This window comes from Balaenoptera musculus, chromosome 2 (assembly GCF_009873245.2).
Source record: "Balaenoptera musculus isolate JJ_BM4_2016_0621 chromosome 2, mBalMus1.pri.v3, whole genome shotgun sequence".
Classification (NCBI taxonomy): Eukaryota; Metazoa; Chordata; class Mammalia; order Artiodactyla; family Balaenopteridae; genus Balaenoptera; species Balaenoptera musculus.
The window spans coordinates 15071463-15089863 of NC_045786.1; the positions used below are offsets into that span (position 1 = coordinate 15071463).

At 37.8% G+C, this 18401-nt stretch overlaps 1 protein-coding gene across 3 annotated transcripts in view; it reads right to left on the bottom strand.

Moving 5' to 3' along the window:
- Positions 1 to 18401, bottom strand: part of PLXDC2 (plexin domain containing 2) — a 414916-nt gene that overhangs the window by 232769 nt on the left and 163746 nt on the right. The gene's annotated exons all lie outside the window — the stretch shown is intronic.

Here is an 18401-nt window from a genome sequence, read left to right on the forward strand (position 1 = left end):
GAACAATCTAGAATATAGGATGGACTGGAGAAGGGAGAGATTAGAATCATACATTGGTTTGGAAGCTATAATAAGAATAAAGAGTAAAAGAATAAAAATTAATTAACTAATTATTTTCTGAAAAAGAATAAAAGAATCAAGAACAAAATCCTAACAGCTCAACCAGGTTACTAAGAGGGAAAACAAAAGGGAAGAGGCTGTTGTGAGAAAGACTGAAGAATCCAAAAGACTTGCCAGTATTTAAGAGGAAGAACACTCAAAAATGACCCTGCAGCATTTAATCAGGATAACTGGGACAGCCTGGATGGTTGAGAGTAACTATGCCAGTTAACATTTTAAAGTGGAACTTAGCATATCTACATGTCATTATAAATGCTAACAAACAAATATAGGAAAATAAATATCACTTATATATTTATATATTTATTTATAAATAAATATAAATTTCCAGATACAGTGCATACCAATGGTCACAGAACAAGGCCTTAGGAGTAACCAGATGTTAATTGAGAAGCCCTCCCATATTCAAGTAACACCTGTATTTCTATCTTTCTCTCAGTGAGTACTCGAATAAGCGCTCAACGGAGGACAATGCTGTGAGCTAATGAATGCCCTTGAACTGTAGCAGTGGTTCCCAAACTTGTCTGCACATTAGAATCAATTCGAGATCTTTTATAAATTTCACAGCCCAGATCATACTCCAGACCAGTTAAATCAGAATCCGGGCTGGGTGCAGTGTGATCCCAACGTGCAGACACATCTGGGAAACATCACCTATTAGCTGAAATTTCCAATTTGTAACTGAACATGTTCTATATCTATATGATCATACCAAAACCAAGGCTTTAGAAATATATAAAAAAATTCAACTTATCCTTAGAGAGTTTACCAAAATTTAAGAATTTCACTTTTTAAAATGTTGAGCTTAGTACTTTCCAAAGCACACACAGTAAGGTTTACATTCCAGAGAACTGTAGGAATAATAAATAGCCTTTCATCTGTTTTGGAAATGATGATCCTTAAAGTTCCAGTGTTGAAATCGATCTCAATAAAGAAGGCTGAGTCCAGATTTCTATTCCTTAATGGATATGAGATCTGGAGAATTTCTGATTTCTCTGATCTGGAGCTTTCTGAATGTTTCATAGGTTGCATCTGTACATGTCCCAAATAGTATAAATTTGGAATCCTCATATCATGGTTTTGGATGCATTCATTTGACATACAATTTTATGTGTCATCGTCCCCCTCTCCCCCGCCCCCTCCACCTGGTGCACTAGCTTTGAAACAAGTATCAAGATAAAGCAGCTTCAAAAATGCAATGAATGTGCTGCATCAATCACTTTGAGATATCAACACAATTTTAAAGAGCATTAGTCAGTCTGCAAGCATAATCATCAGGCTTTGCATAAACACGCAGTGCAGAGAATGAAGCAGTGGTAAACTGAACGTGACTATACCAAACACAATACTAATTGTAAGTAGCACTCGGTGGAAAGAGGTTAGATTTAGCTATGGAAGTTTAACATTATGCATTTTTAATCATTATACCTGATCCACACAAAAAACACAAATTGAGCCATTTTCCTGAAATGATACCACTTTACTTAATTTTTTCTTTTCTTTGACAAGATTAGACACGTGACTGGAGTGACCAGTTCTCTCTTGTCTTTGGCATTTGGGCGCCTTGGGTGGACACTCACAGAGAAGCAGCCTTCTTCTGTTCCCAGGTGTTTGCTTCAAATATCAACCAGCTGCCTTTTTAGATTAAATACCTTTCCCTTTGATATTAGGACATTAAAAACATTTATTCAGGAGACTTTTGTTTTAAAAAGTATATAGTAAACAAAACTGACACAGTTCCTGCATTTATGCTGTTTACAGTCTAGTGGGAGACACAGGCATTAAGTGATTGTATTAATAACAAACCCTAGGGCCACTTGATTTACTTTTGTATCTCAAATGAAAAGTTCAGAAGAAACCAGGACAGGAACTCTTACTTGAATGTTCTTACGTTAGAAGTCTACATATATCAGATACTTCTATAAGTAGAGAATTTCCATATGCTCATGGATTTCCTCTGCCTGGGCTTAGATATCCAAGTAGTTCTCTTCACTGATCTACACTGTGCATAAACGTTGCTTAGAAGTAATCACCAGTTAATATTTTGAATTCAGTTAATCTGTAGATAAAATTCAGAATACTGCTTAATGGTTAAAACATTAAAAAACAACCTGGGTTAAAAAAATGAAAAGAGCTTATGTCAAAGTTATCTTTGGGTTTTACTCTGGAAGGAACATGATTATTCCAGAGACTAAGGAGACAATGGGGAAAGGGATTGGGAAAAAAATTCTTAGGTTCACTCAGAGAGCAAAGAATGTAATAAACATTCCAATGAATCAGACTAGTGAGAACAGGTGTGAACAAACAACACATCAGTGTTCTGTTACAACTAGTATAAAATCCAAAGTTCAATCCAGGTCTTTGCATTAGGCTATGTTGACCTGATGATTTATAAGTAAGCAGTCCACTATGTAAGGCATAGTTCCCCAAATCCAATACAAATTTGGTCCCCTGATGTAGTGGAGACTTTACATAACTCATGATGGCCTAGAGGTTTTTGTTGCAAAAAATGCCAACAATGGTTTGCAAAACATGTAGAGGAATAACAGGCATAATTTTTAAAGCCGAGGAAGAAAAACCAACAGATTGCCTTGAAAACGGAAAGTGACCGGTTCCCCCAGAATATTTTATTAAGCAATAAAATCATTAGCTGGTTAATCTTTTAAATAGAGGAGTTTTGGAAAGTGGCTACCTAAAAATAACCTGTTTGCATACTTTTCAAAGTATTTATGATAGAGACAAAAATGTTAGATCCACAGAAAAGAATTCATAATACAGTGGTTCTCAAAGAATAAAATGTGAAAAAGACAAGGATAACTTGATGAGTTTTTTAAAAAGATACATTTGGTTATTCACCTATCATTTACTCTAATATCATGTTCTATTTCTTGTTAATGCTTTCTTTTTCTGAAAAGATAGGGTTTGTAGATAATGCATATTTTTAAATGCCATTAATTTGCAAATGAATGAAAACATTGAGTCTTTTTTTTTCCATTTTGGTTTTATGATCTCTGACTTCCAGAGGCCACTGCCACAGTGCTTTTTCCCTTCCTCTTCGGAGGTGGATGAGAACATCTTTAAAGACTTGAAAATATTGGTCGTAAAACTGCTGAGCTAAAGCCTAGAGAATTTCTCATACTCAGACGAAGTATAAGGTACTCAGAAGGACTCTAGGAAAGTTGCATGGTTTCCATCTTCAAAGCCGAACTCCCTCCCACTTCCCCTGGAAGCGACAATAATGAATCTAGCAAATGAGTATTTGCATGTGCTTTACATTTCTGTTTCTTGGTACAGGACTCTAAAGAACTCCTAAGGTCACTCTGCTGCTTATGAGTGGCTGAAGGGCTATTGTGCAGGCACAGAGAGCTGCAGTGACCTCCTCAGAGCAGGGATGTGGGTGGCAGAGTTTATTTACATATTACTGATCTTCTAATCCTTTTTCCAGGAAGCAGCCTCTGAGGGTCCTCTGGGGATCAAGCTGTTCCTAGTACAAATAATGCCCAGGAAGTGCATTGGGCCCCAGAGAAATGCAAACTCCCTTAAAGGGCTTTCAAAGATCTCTGGGCTTGGACTTGAGCCTCAGGCTCCAGGTTCTTCCTAGGCCAGTCTCTCCCTGACCAATTTATAAATACATTTATAAAGTCTAAATAAGTTTATACGATTTTCCCAATAGTAAGTTGAGGGACAGTTGCTAGTCTGCTACATAACAGTTTTATGACAAATTCCTGCTGAGTACAACTGTGAGTTCAGCATTTTAATAAAAAATGAAATAAAATGTGGCTAGAGGAGAAAGATCTAAATGGTTGAGGTCTTGTAGGTCAAGTCATGTGAGAAATGAATGCGGAAGAGTCCACTGGATGACAAAGAGAAACTGGATTGACTTTGCCCAAAGGTCAGAAGGACGATTCATCTGTGAATGTTCTGGGGATGAAATATTCAGGCAAGGATGAGAAAACAGTTTAATAAATCAAGATGTCAAAAACAAAATTTATCCTTAAAAAAGGATAAATTCCCATTAGAAGACTTTGAGCAAAGGCTGTTGGGGATGTTATGGATAAGTTTCATGTATTTGGATAAGAAATGCATTTTATAATATCTCAGGTTATTCTGACTATCTTTAACCATATTTCAACTATATTTAGTTTAGCTATATTTAAAACTACTTCCTGAAGTAACTGGTGACTAGATAAACAATTTGCTATTTGGGTAAGAAATAACGTGAGATCAATCTGAATTTTCCAAAAAAGACCTAGATTATTTTTTTGCCTTCTTCACCAACTTTCCCTTCTACATTCTGTCTCTGGCATGTACTCATTCATTTGGGTCAGAGCTCTTAGGTCACTATTTACCTTATATGATGTCTCATTCTAAACAAGGCTACCTGGTATACAAGAAGAAAAGTATCATTAATTGATGTTTAATTTTCTCATCAGACATTAATGATTATTGAAGGATGTATGCAATTGTGAGTGATTCTAACCACATGCACAAAATCTGAAGAATTTAGCTATACAATTCAGTTTCCAAAACACTATGGCCAAAGCTTTTAGACCATTAAGGAAATATTGTTTACAAATAATAGACCATGAACATGAATATAAAAAAGAGGTTAAGGAATTTCTCCAGCACCACAAACAGGGAGTTCATATGGATAAAGACAGAGAAAGTGTACACTCTGGTAAACTGAAGTGGCTACTTTTCCTGAAGAGATAAACTATCATGGGTTCACTAGGAAATATACCATGAGGAAATGGGTGGAAAGAATATACAATATGAGACTTCTATTGCAGGGATCCATGCAGCCAGTCACATGATTGAGGAAGAATAGGATTCTCATCAAGAAAAGAGTAGCTAAGTTCGGATTGGAAGGTTAGGTGTTCAAGTGTTGGAAACTTCATAAGGACCCTTTTTAGAAAATGTCACGTAGTAAATTGTCTCTCCACACCTCCCAGTTATCTTAGTCCACACAGGCTGCCATGATGAAATACCATAGACTGAATGGCTTAAACAACAGAAATTTATTTCTCAGAGTCTGGAGCCTGGAAGTCTGAGATTAGGGTGCCAGTCTGGGCAGATACTGGTTAGAACCCTCTTCCTGACTTGCAAACAGCTGCCTTCTCACTGTGTTCTCACACCGCCTTGCCTTTCCTCAATGTGTACACGTGGAGAAAGAGCTCTGTCCCTCTTGCTCTTCTCATAAGACCACCAATTTTATCAGATTAGGACCCCACCCTTATGACCTCATTTAACCTTAATCACCTCCTAAAAGCCCTATCTTCAAATACAGTTAGACTGGGGATTAGGGCTTCAACATACGACTTGGGGGAGGAGGTACAATTCAGTCCATAGCACCAGGTATCAGTTAGCAGGGATCAAGAGAAAGAGCTGCAGCATGGTGGTGCATGCGGAAGGGCTGGCTGGCATCAGGAGCCAGAAACAGGGGATGCGAGTCCTTATCCTGGCTCTGCCAATAATCTAAGCTGAACCCAGCTACTTCATCATACCTCTAAAGTGTTTTGTGTAAGATACCACTTATATCTGTTGCAACTGCTACAAAATTGAAAAGAAATGCAAAGTCTCACACTAAAAGTCCCCCCTCCCCCAGTTATTTGATTGAGTTTCTTTCTCTTTTTCCTCCAAATCTATCTGCAAATTAGAAATGCTGTGGTTATTTTATACATATGCAATACTACTGAATGATCATACAGTCATACAGTTTAATCCATTTGTTATTTATTTAATTTTTTAGAAAGCTAGTTATAGATATAGACCAGAGCACACTTCTGTCTTATTAAAAGTTGAATGTATTGCCAATGTTTCAAATCACTTTGACTTTCTAAATTCATCTCACTGGTAAGTCTAAAATGTTTCAGTCTTCCAGGAAAAACAAATGAAGATGATTACTTGAAGAAATGTCATTGTTTAAATTACAATACTTATATGTAATTAATCGAATATATAAAAGTTTTTCTCATTATGTCTAAATACTTTTGAAAACTTGGAATATTGAATCAATCATAACCGAACAGTATATTTCCCATGACTCCAATTTCGTACACTGTAATATTTCAGAAGAACAGAAAATAATCTTAGAAACATTCTTCAAAATAACCAGTGAAGGTGAGACCTTTAAAACCATCTTTCACTTCTTGTTTTCAATATCATGTTTACAAGGGACGCAATAGGAAGTAGTTCACCAGGACTGTACTTACATAAAATAAGTACAGAAGAAAAGTAGGACAGAAGAGATCTGGAATATATCTCCAAGAATCAGATTATATTTGATTGACTTCAACTCAACACATAGTATGCTTCCTCTGGGGTATACATGAAGGCAACAGTGAGGTGCCTCTCAGAACTTGGAAATAAGATGGCCCTTTGGAAAATGACCTAGTAAGTTTATATTAATTAAGAATGTAATTAGTTATTTGTTTTGTATATAGTGGCAATAGCATCTGGTGGCCCATTGGACAGATGAACCTATGGGCATTTTATTTTACCATCACTGTGTTGGTCCACGTGTGATGAAGAAAAAAAAAAAAAGAATGAACAAACAACTTTTAAGTGTTTGGATATCTCTTGAGAAACTAGAAGATGTGGCATCCTGTGCCCAAATTCCCACATGGCCGCACTCTGCTGCAGCTGGGTAGCAGCTGCCATGGTCCCCATGCCCCGTCATTCATTCTCCTATATCTCGGAAGAAATTCCCTTGCAGTAAATCATGCCACATGTGATGATATCTTTTATTTAAACTTTTTTGGACTATTGCCACCATGACCCCAAGGGCTCAAATTTGCCAACCAAATGTAAATCCAATGATTGTCTTTAAATATGGGACTGAAGAGTTTCAGATCACTCAGAACCCAATCAAGGCAACTGTAGTAAAATGTCAAGACAACAAACTTGGACTGCGCTAGTAATTTAGAAAGGGGAAACCTAATGTACTTGATGGAATTCGGTTTGGAGAAAGCCTATGTGAAGCGAAAGGGAGTAATCAATCCAAAACAGTGGTTAACACAGCCATTTTTAAAAACGGAATTCAATTACTTCATGTTAGAAGTAGGCAGATATATAATCCATCAAGAAAATGGGGAGAGAAATTCCAGATTGATCACATCACAGGGGAACTTGGAAATAGGTCTCTCCTGATTCCCTAATAATAATCCCGGGAGGTTAACGCATGGATTACTCTATTAAAGGAAGCCTGGGGCCATGGATGATTCATTAAGGAGTAAGTGGGTGCACAACCCTGGAAGGGTCCAGTGTTTTGATGAGCCTTACCCCCCCCTTTTCTACCTAGATGCCCAATGGCCCCTGCTCATCTAGAAGCACTATAATGCCTGCTGTCACCTGAGAAAGCCCAATTAGCACCCAAGGCAGGTGGCTTAAGATTCACAGCAGTGGTTTCAGGTTTTCTATCATCACTGGAAGGGACAGAACTCAGTAAGGTGCTTCTTTGTTCTCTGTCTCTGTCTCTTTGCCTCTGTCTCCAGGCACGTGTGCTTTTGCGGCATTTCAATTTATGGTTGCCTGAGAGGGGAAGCAGAAAGAAAGGCCGCGAAGTGGATAAAAACAGCCCCAGCAGAAGCAAAGTGACTGAAGTTAGAGCAGCAGCGGCAGCAGCTTACTAAAGCCAAGGGGACACTTTTCCTGCAGGTGCACCCTTGCCTTTGCGAAGTGTGGTGGCTTCACTGCTCTGCTCCAGAACGCTACAAAGAGTCATGCTGCTGACACCAGCGCCGCTGCCGCCTCTTACTACTACTATTTTGTATGTGACAGCTTCAAATATAACTCTTCAAAAATACAGTTTAGAGGGGGTAGGGGAGGAAATCTGCACAGAAGCATGAGCTTCAATCAGCACAAGTAGATAGGGAACTCCAGTGGAAACAAGCCGGGTTTCCAGCTAGGCACCGAAGAGGTATCACTGCTCCTGCACCCGGGGAGAAGGGTTTCTACACCATGACCATGGGACACTTTCTCGGTAACCACCTTACTTTCCCTCATCCTTCATCTCTTCTTTTGCAGAAGAAAATGGTATTCAGGTCATTTGAGTGTGAAGACAAATTTACTGCCATACAAAGGATCCCAGTGGACAAGCTATAATCACATACCCCACGTCACTATTCGTTTGAATGTGGAAACAGCCAACAAAAACATCAGGCTTTTGATGGTCATCTAGTTCTAGTCCTGTCACATGCTATTTTCCTTACAGTCCTGGTCACAAGTGAGTCTTGGTTTTCTTGGGCAAAAAGGAAGTCAAGTCTCCCTATGCTTCCTGGGTTTTATGTCTAACCCTTAGTTAAATACTATTCTCCTTGCATCCAAAAAATTTTACTTCAAATCAATGAATGCTTTATAAACATCAACAAAAGATCCAGCATTGTTTCATCCCTCATGGAGGCTGTAATCTGAGTTAGATTTCCCTAGATTGGGTCTTTTGAAATAGTCTGGTCAATTCTTGGCTATATGGTTTGGAGTGATATCCATGGAGTTTCACTTGCCAAACCCTGCTTTAAATAGAGAGGCCCTTTCACTTATTCTAGAAGAGAATCTACCATATATTTCTCGCGTGGCCTTCTAGGAATGGAGACACAGGATAATGATTTCAGACTACACAAGTTGTTAGTGGTAACATGAGCTTCTAGTCAAGAGAAATACTTGGTTGAGAGAAAGGGCAAATTTGCCTGTAAGGGAGAAGAGGGGCCACTGAGATTGAAACAGAGCCAGGTGAACAAGGGTTTTGTGTGCATGTGCTGAAAAAGGGCACAGTTAAGGAAGAGAGAATTGGGGAATCTCATTTGAGCTGCCCCATAATCTTGGGTCCACGGTCGCATCTCCTTTCCAGTTTTCATAATGTCTGATCCTCTTTTTTTTTCTTTTGGCAGCACCGAGCAGCTTGCAGGATCTTAGTTCCCCGACCAGGGATCAAACCCGTGCCCCCTGCAGTGGAAGCAAGAAATCCTAACCAATCGACCACCAGGCAATTCCCTTGATCCTCATTATTTCAAAAAGTCCATTATGCTTTGATTTCCTTCATTGTGTCTCATCCTTACCTTCCAGAACAATAATCTAAAGAACATATTTAAAGCTTAAGGCATTCACTGAAGCAAAAGGGAGTCTTGGCCAGTCCTCCAGGTAGCTGTTTAATTTTTATTGTCTCCATGAAAAAAAAAAAATACTGGTTTTTGCTCAGAGAAATAAGTGTCTAAGTGTAAGGTAGAAGGGGCTATCCAGCCACCGTTTATTTTCCCCCACTGAGGTAATTTTTATTTACAGTGATTAGGAATAATGTACACACATGTATGTGCGCACACACACACAAAACATACACACACAAACATACATTTACAAATCACTAAAATTTCTATTTACGGGCTTTGAAAAATATCTATAGTTTATAGCAACCTTGCCTACACATAAAGATTTTTAAAACCACTACCTACAATGCCAAGTTCTCTGGTTTTTAATTTTGCAACTGCAGCCCAAAGGAAGACAATGATACATTGGTATGGAGGCTACTGGGCAGATGGGAGATCACTGGTGGAAAGCACTGCTAGAAAAAAAAGGATGAGAAAATTAATGTTTGTCCCAGATTCTGCTTCTGTGCTGTCAACCCACTCCTTGCTTTGTTTCAGGGACTGTTTCAAAGTTGGAAATCATTTTCTCTTACCAGATTCTTTATTACCAACACTTTAAAAGTCAATAGACAATCAGGAGGAACAGTTTCACAGTCATTCACCCCTTACTCTAATTTGCATTCACAAGTGATCACCAGCTGGAAAAAAAAAATTCCCTTTGAAGATGTTTAAACATTTTTCTTAAGGAGATAAAAACAGAGTTTTTTTTCTTTTGTCCTTTTATGCAAATGATTTAAATGCAGAAAATGTCAACCATTCTCCTTTTAATAACAAAGTAAGAAATACACATTTACAAAGCAAAATTAAAAAAAGAAAATCCTTGAAGTGGCAGTTATGATTATTCAGCGACTAAACTGCCTGAAGAGAGCATGTCATATACATTTGAAATATGCTCAGACCATAGCAAACCTATTCGATGAGGCAAAATTACATTTTAACCGTCATGGCAAAAGTGATTTTGATTTCTATTTAAGTTCTTTGTGGACCAGTAAGTAATTGAACTGCAGCTGCTTTCTTTCTAAAGTCTTCTGCCTAAATAGAGCTACATTGGATGGGCTGTTGTCAGGAGCAAAGAAGGGGGGCTTTTGAATGTATTGATTATTTTATTTCCTTAGGTTTATGGTGGAAAATATTACTTTCCACAGAGTTTTTAAGGGACAGTGAAAATACAAAGATTTGTCTAAAATTTTTGTTTACCTTTAGAAGATAATTTTTTTTATCACTAGGTCCAATTAGTAACGTGAGAAAAATTTCTAATAAATACTTATTATTTTGGCCTGGCACATTTCTGTATTTATTCATAAAGTTGTTTTCTTACTCTTTGAATTGTACCCTTCCCATTTGAATATGACATCCTTCTGTTCTGGTAAAGATTAATCCCATTCACTTGTAAAAATAATAAAGAGATATCTGATTCCTCAATGGACAGAGAAAGATGACAAGTCATTCTTTGTTCAGTTGGTATTTAAGAAAGAGAAAACTGATTGTTTACACTTGATTTTTAAGATAACAGATCATTCTACAACACTATTTACAGCGAACAAATTAACTGTTTTGAGTTTCTTGGAAAGGTTTGTTAGTGTCCCCTGTAAACATTTTCGAAAATGAAATTTTAAATCACCTTCTGCTCTATATTAGTTTTATATGACAGAACAAGTAAAGATTTGCATTCAAATATGAACACTGTGCAAAGCACTATAACCTAAGAAAATTGGACAATATTATAACCTAAAATGTCCTTTGAGAAAAAAATCTGACAATCATAAATCATGACATTCATCTTTGAAAATTATAAAAATGTCCAGAATAGAATTCATGAAACCTTAAAAAGTTAGGCAGTGTTATATTTAAGTGGAAAATCCTATCACAAGACGAAATATTTTTAGTTTTGGAAGTATTTTCCTAAAAGACTTCTTTAATAAAAGGTGCTGTGACTAAGTGAAATGTTATTTAAACAGTAAGAGATTTGCTTTGCAAGTTTTCGTTTCAAATGCCTTTGGTGACAAGTGGGATCAGCATTGTGAATGCAAAATAATACGGATAAGATAGATGATTGATAGAGGTGTTGTCTAAAAGGTGAATGTTAGTGTTCTCCATAGCTTTGCTTTTTAAGCTAAAGATTGTGTCAATATATGAAGTTTACAAAAAGAGCTAGAAATTACTTGTAAAAGAGAAATAGTTTCAGCAGTATTTAATCCATTCATTCAATTCAGTGCCATGGATTCCACACTATTATTTCAATGTAATAGCTCAGGCTTGAAATACCATACAGAAAATAGCTCAAAACAACTGTTCCCAAGGGCTGCAAAGTGCAATTCTTCTCTTGTTTCTAGACAGATTCAGACAACTATGCATTGCCGGGACATGAACAGAAAGGTTTTCTTTCAGGGATACACAGAAAGAAAATTAAGGCAGTCTCTGTTCATTCCGAATGCTAGCCGCCCCTTCTCAAAAGGACCTTTGGCTATTTGATACCTTCCTTAATACAGTACAGGGTGGCACATTAGCAAATTTATCACAAATGCAAAAGCAAAGAATATGAATATGCATATGCATGCTTTGTTATAAAGAGACCTTATCTACCTTAAAACTGCTTCAGAAATATAAGATGAGATAAAAGTCCCCGGAACACTTAGCAAAATATATTATACATCACTGCTTAAGAATAAAAATATACTTTTTTCATACTGTAAGTTTAAATCATCAGGGATTTTTAAACACCTCCTATATATGTAATGGCCCACCTATGTGTAGACCTAATAATGTTTCCATAGAAGTCACAGTACTTGGCAAAGACACATGAGACATCTTTGACAAAGGTCCATAGAAACTTCTGGGTGCCACACAAAATTACAGATAATCATTGTTTATCAGAGTCCTAGTCTTTATTTTTCCAAAACATTGGTACTAAATTGTAGAGTGCACATTAATTTGTTAGATAAAATAAATGGCAAAGACTTGGTGTGATTTAGTGTACTCGGTTGGTGTTTGTTAGTATTTCTAAAATTAAGTAAGTTCACATCATAGGGGCTGGCAGATTCATTATGCGACAAATCTTCACAGGAATAAGGAGTGGCCCCGATACTTCTCCAGATGTAGTAATAAAAATCATATTATTGGCATGACTGTACCAACTCAGACTTATTTAGTCTTTGAGCTACAATCACTTTATTATTCTGTTTCTGATTCTGAAAATATCACATAAAAGACTAGTCTTTAAGGCATAATCCATTAATATAGAACAGGACTGTCCAGTGAGTGACCCCCCAAAACTATCTCTCTGTTGCCCAGAAGCTAGATAGCTGAGAAGATAAGCTATGCACCTAGCAAGGAGAAGACAGAGACTGAACTCAACATTCCATGGAACCTGGCACCCCCAACCCAAGTGCTGCCACTTCCTAAACTGCCGGCAGGCCAGCCTGGGCTGCTTGGTGCTTGACCTTGGGTATGTATTTCCCCTGTGCAATGCTCCTCTCAGACTTGTCCAATAAAGAGGAGAAGCAAACAGGACACAGCCCTGCCTGGACCACTGTCCACTGGGGGACACCTCCATGAGCTGCCAAGAGAAGAGGACTCGAGCGCCTGCTGGCTTTTTTGCTCCCGAGTTCCAGCCCATCCTTCACCCTGAGCCCTTTCCTCAACTTGCAAAGACTGGACACATTCTGGACTAGCAAACAATTAGCCTGGTTCTTCAGCAGGATTTTAAAAAATCAATTAGATAAAGATCTAGACCTATTACACTAAATGGTACTATAATTTTGATACTGAAAATAATAATTTTCATGAAAGTGTATTTTAAATGTCCTGTTGGAAGTTAGCCTGGGGAAAGAAGAAAAATAAGATTGCAAGATGACAAAGTAGAAATTCTACTGGTTAACCTGGTGTTCCCTACATTAGAAGTTCCTTATCACTGCCCTAATTAATGCAAAGAAAGTCAGAGGACATGACGCAGTCCTCATGAATGGCTAGGAAATTGAGGTAGGAAAAACTCAATGCCAGATTCTTATAATTAATCTCAGGGTCCTGGTGAGGGGAGGACCTCTCTTTGTATATGGAGAATGCAAGAATGTTACATTATATGATATTTCATATGATATTTCTCTTCGTATATGGAGAATGCAAGAATATTATTCTAAAATATAATTCTTGTTCTAAAAATAAATTATATGACTAACACACAATAATTTTACAACCTGTATGTATCATTCCGAAGACTATTTCCATGCTCTTACCGTAAGCAAATTCAATTAACTAACAGTGAAGCATCATAGAGATAATTCAGTTATTCTTTATGGAACTCTTTGAAATACAGTTATGGATCTTTTTTCATTTTTGTTCCAATAAAGAGCTGACATATCATGCTAAGAATAATCTATAATTGAGCAAGATATATGATACTCTATTTTAATGCTCATTATCTTTTTAGAGGGTGAGCAATAATTGCAGATAATTTCTGCCTGATTTACTATTTTCAGTGGATTTTCTTCTTTGAAAACTAAAAGTCATCATCAATATTCTAAAAGCAAATGAATGGGATTAAATCATAAGTTTGAAACTACGTGTTTTTCCAATTTCCAAAACAAAAGAAGTTGAAACAGATTTTGTTGTCAGTTCACATACAACCTTTGGCAATACAGAGTTGAAGAGATGAGGCCAATTCCCAACCCATATGAGATGGGTGCTTGTCAAGCTTGTAGCAGGCCACACTGCCAGGGAAGGAAATGACCAGGATCTGCAATTGACCCTCAGAATCAAGCAAGCACCAGAAGTTTGGGTAAAACTTCAGTCATCGTGGTTAATATAAGTTATTGATTAGAAATCTAAATATTCCTGAAATTCATATGCTCATCAATAGCATTCCTCTAACTACTGTCTCATTTTAGCTCACAATAATTCTCATCTAAATTTATTTCATCTTTCCACCCCTTAGATTTTGGCTTTCGGATCCACTCCTCACTCATTTTTTGGGCACCAATACAATCTTGCCTTTCTCTATTTAAAATATTCAGTAGCTTCCAAGTTCCTTCCTGATAAATCCCAAACACCTTAGCATAGCATTAGGAACTGAACATTTGTGTCTCTCCAAAATTCATATGTTGATACCTAACCCCCCAATGTGATGGTACTAGGAGGTGGGATCTTTAGAAAGTGATTAGGTTATAAGGGTAGAGCCTTCATCAGTGGGATTAGTGTCCTTACAAAAGAGATCCCTAGAGAGCTCTCTAGCTCCTTTAGCCATGGGAGGACACAGCAGAAAGACAGTCCCCTATGAACCAGAAAGTGGGGTCTCATCAGACACCAAATCTGCCAGCTCTTTGATTTTGGACTCCCAGCCTACAGAACTGTGACAAATAAATTTGTTGTTTAAGCCACCCAGTCTATGGTATTTTTGTTATAGCAGCCTGAACGGACTAATACACATAGTATAAGGGAGTTTAAAAATCTTGCCCCACTTAGCTTACCAGTGCAAAACTCTCTGGCTAGAAATACCTTGATACCTGGCTACCTTCTAACTCTCTGTGACGTGGTTCAGATGACACCTTGTCTCTCTTCATTAATCCTGGCTGTCTACAGAATAAGGGTCTTCCTCTGGGTGCTGATTAACTTATGCAGTATTTCTGCTCCTTTTTAATCACATGCTCTCACAATGCTTTCCTTCTCATCTTTTGTGGAAGGCAATCTGACACTTACATGCATTTAGGAAATTTCAATTCATTCGAGTCAAATAAGTGTGCTTCCTCATGATTATCTGAGTATTCCCTTTGCACAGCTTTCTGATTCTGCAGCCACAGATGGATGCCTCTGAAAGTTTAAGATTCCCCTAAGATGGGAATGCTTCATTAAAAAAATCTACACCAGCTTTTCACATTCATAATAAATATAGTAAAAGAACGGTTCAGTATCAGGTGGTACTTTTCTTTCTTTTGAAAAATGTCACAAATCTGCATTATCACATTCTTCTCATCTGTAAGTACTGTCTTCCATGAGTTCACTGAGCAGAACAGTGGCCTGAAGAAAGAATCAGTACAGCAGTATTCTGCAAATTTTCATTATTTCTGTGAAATGAGATGATGTGTCTTATTACTACCCTTTATTTATATTCAGTACTGTTGTTGTCAGATCTCTGAAACTGAGAAAGCGTATCTAGGCTTGAGACACATGAGCAGTAGGAGTTCATTACCTAAGAATATTCTGATGTATTCTCTGTACTGCAAACATACCATGGAGGTTATGCCCACATGGGACATTATGAAATTTGCCTTTGCTTTGTAAAATACCTCAAAGTAACAGCATTCTCTTTTAGATTAAGGATTTGCCAGTGACTTCTTTCCTGTCAAATAGAATACCTAGTTATGAACTGCAATAAAATATTAGAACACACACAATAACCTGTGTGCAGCAATTGGCAATTGATAGCTTTTTAAAGAAATATATTATAGAATTTGTGACAACATGATACAGATACAACTGGCAGTGTGCCGCAGCAGATGATCAAAAAAAGAGTTTTTACATATGCATTTAGTGGAAACACAGTGGATCTGTAGCTTTTAGCTACTTCTATTGCACATATTTGCTAACTATTCTCCACTGTACTTTCCTCAGATATGAACTTTAATGCGATCATGGATGATACAATTGCTAGATATGCCTGCAATTTTTATTTAGTACAAGAATGAGAAATCCACAAGATATGTTGTTGGTAGGCACTGCAATTTAATCTAAGATTTTTCAGAAATTTGTATCCTCGAAACTAATAGCTAAATCGGCTCTGTGCTCTAACTCCTTGCAATGCAAAGTGTGGCCTGTAGTTTAGCCACGTCTGCATCACCGGAGAGGTGCTGGTCTAACTCACAATGTCTGAGTCAGTTTGGATCATGGAGCTACACTGATATGATCCATAAACCCTATTTTCAATCTTCCCTTCTTCAAGTTATCCAGGTACTTTTGAATCGAAGCCAAAAAAATAAAACTCACACTTGACAATCCTTTTCAGAAACATTTTCATTGTCCCAAGAGAGGGAATATGAAGTTCCAAATACTGGATGTGGAAAAAAACCACACATTTGGTTCCATGTGTTAGAAGGGACTGACTTCTGTAAAGTGAAGAACTGTCAGTTACCAACAGCATTACACGGGAATAAGCTGAGGAAACAGCTTTATGAAGACCAATAATTCTCACCAAACACTGCTCAGTCCCTCTCCATCCCATAAGGCGCCCTTGATGCTGCAAGAGCTCCACCCCAGAAAACGGAAGGGCAGCCAGCAGCGAGGTGGAGATTCACCTGCTGCTCATCCATGCGTGTGTCCCTGGGGTCACGGAATTCACTGAAGGCTGCTCAAGCACGGCCAAGTCGTGAATGGAATTCAGCCTAACCTGAAAGTCCCTGAAGCCCTTATATTCCCAAAGTAATTACAAAAAGCATGCTAGTCACTGCTTTTAATACCTACTAATCAGGGGGATGTACTCTTCTTTTGACTTGCCCAGGTGGTTATACATCCACATGAACAGAGGAGGTACAAGAGTAAAGGTCTCATGTAAAATAAAATGCAGATCAACAGTGGTACTTGCCAAATGTTGAGTCCCCACTTATTCATCAGGAAATACAAACTATTTCAAAACATCTTTGTATCTTCACGAAAAGAATACGAAAAAAAGAAAACAATGACAACAGCAATGAAACTTCAATTGGAAGATTCTTTAACTGGGATACTAAGTTTTACAATCCCTCCATTATCTGTTCTTGTGCAGAGCCAGAAAAAATACTGTCACCAAGTTAAGAGAATAACAGCTTTTGTTTATTTCAGAATGAATTTGTGCCAAAATAGTAAATATGCTATTGTCTTTTGTTTTCGTCTTTGTTCAGTGAAAGTGGGATACAAAGTCTAGACCATGGCAGAAGTTGGGGAGAACATGCACAGGAATGCCATTCTGGGTGGTTTAAGTCTCACTGGGATACAAATTATTTTAACAGCCACTGCTACAATCAGGGCTCTCAGGCCAAATAATTCTGATTCCTGACATCGACTCTGGAAGCTTCTAAAAGGCAAAAGCATACACAGTCGTTCATGCTCATTGCTTATATTAAGCAACATAAATCAAAATGCTATTCCTAAAACATAAGAAAAATCTTGTCACGATGCCCAGCACAGAGCAATCACTCTACAACCATTTGCTTCCTTTCTTTCTTATTTCCATTTAACTCAATCGGGCAAAAGTATTTTCCCCGAAAGAGATGCAACGATTTTCAAAAATACTATTTCAAGGGCCAGGATAAATAAACTTTACAGAGAAGTTTCAGATGTAGGCTTTTGCTTCCAGAACTAGTGGTGGTGCCGAGGGGTGACTTATGGGACTTTAGATCCCCAATAATCTCCATCAATCCCCAGCACCCCATAAAAATAAACTCAAAATAAAAGCAGTCCTCTTGTTATGAAATCTAGCTTCAAGACGAGTCCCCTTTCAGCCAGACTGAAACCCTGAAGTTACTCTATCGATATTCAGGTGCCACAACTATCCAAAATCATTACATAATCAAACAGCCATTTATTTTTCCTTATATTAGAGGAAGCAAAGCCAAGTAGTAAGGCTAAATCTTGAGAGCTGGGCAGTCCTGGGTTTGAATGCCAGCCCTTTACTCATTAATGAGAGACCTTAGGAAAAATACTCAACCTAAATCGGAAAGTACCCTCATGTTAATCACTGAGATTAGCCAGTGAACCTGGGGATGCAGCTCTCAGCAGGCTGACGTAGGGACTAGACAAGAGGATGACCATACAGCACCTGGCAGCTCTTAACACCAAGTGAGCGCTCAGTGAATAGCTCTCTGCATCATCCTTCCTCCTTTTTACTGATTCAAAATCTCTGACATTACATGGTCTCCCTCTATTAAGGTAGAAAAAGAGAAAAACTGGCTGAATAACAAAATCATGGCTATACTAACAACTAGCATTGTATTGATATTTTGAGGAGTGTTAATATATCCCTGAGCAAAAGGATTTTCTATTTTACAAATGATTAGAAAAATTCAGCATCCTGCATGGAGATCACAGAGTTCCAGGAGTCTGTGTTCTCTCCCTTTAATCTCAATAGGTTACTAGTTCTGGGCAGAGAGGAAACATCTCTGCTTCTGTTCAGCTCTCCTT